Raw genomic sequence first — 672 nt, forward strand, 5'->3', positions numbered from 1 at the left:
CATCATCTAGAGCTGCTGGAGTGCCTCAGGGCTCAGTGCTGGGACCGCTTCTCTTCTCTAGATCTGTCCTTCAGGGTGAGGTGTCACATCCTCTAGAGCTGCTGTAATGCCTCAGGGCTCAGTGCTGGGACCGCTTCTCTTCTCTAGATCTGTCCTTCAGGGTGAGGTGTCACAACATCTAGAGCTGCTGTAATGCCTCAGGGCTCAGTGCTGGGACCGCTTCTCTTCTCTAGATCTGTCCTTCAGGGTGAGGTGTCACATCATCTAGAGCTGCTGGAGTGCCTCAGGGCTCAGTGCTGGGACCGCTTCTCTTCTCTAGATCTGTCCTTCAGGGTGAGGTGTCTCATCATCTAGAGCTGCTGGAGTGCCTCAGGGCTCAGTGCTGGGACCGCTTCTCTTCTCTAGATCTGTCCTTCAGGGTGAGGTGTCACATCATCTAGAGCTGCTGGAGTGCCTCAGGGCTCAGTGCTGGGACCGCTTCTCTTCTCTAGATCTGTCCTTCAGGGTGAGGTGTCTCATCATCTAGAGCTGCTGGAGTGCCTCAGGGCTCAGTGCTGGGGCCGCTTCTTTTCTCTAGATCTGTCCTTCAGGGTGAGGTGTCACATCATCTAGAGCTGCTGGAGTGCCTCAGGGCTCAGTGCTGGGACCGCTTCTCTTCTCTAGATCTGTCCT

Source organism: Gobio gobio (genome assembly GCF_949357685.1).
Source record: "Gobio gobio genome assembly, chromosome: 18".
NCBI classification, from domain to species: domain Eukaryota; kingdom Metazoa; phylum Chordata; class Actinopteri; order Cypriniformes; family Gobionidae; genus Gobio; species Gobio gobio.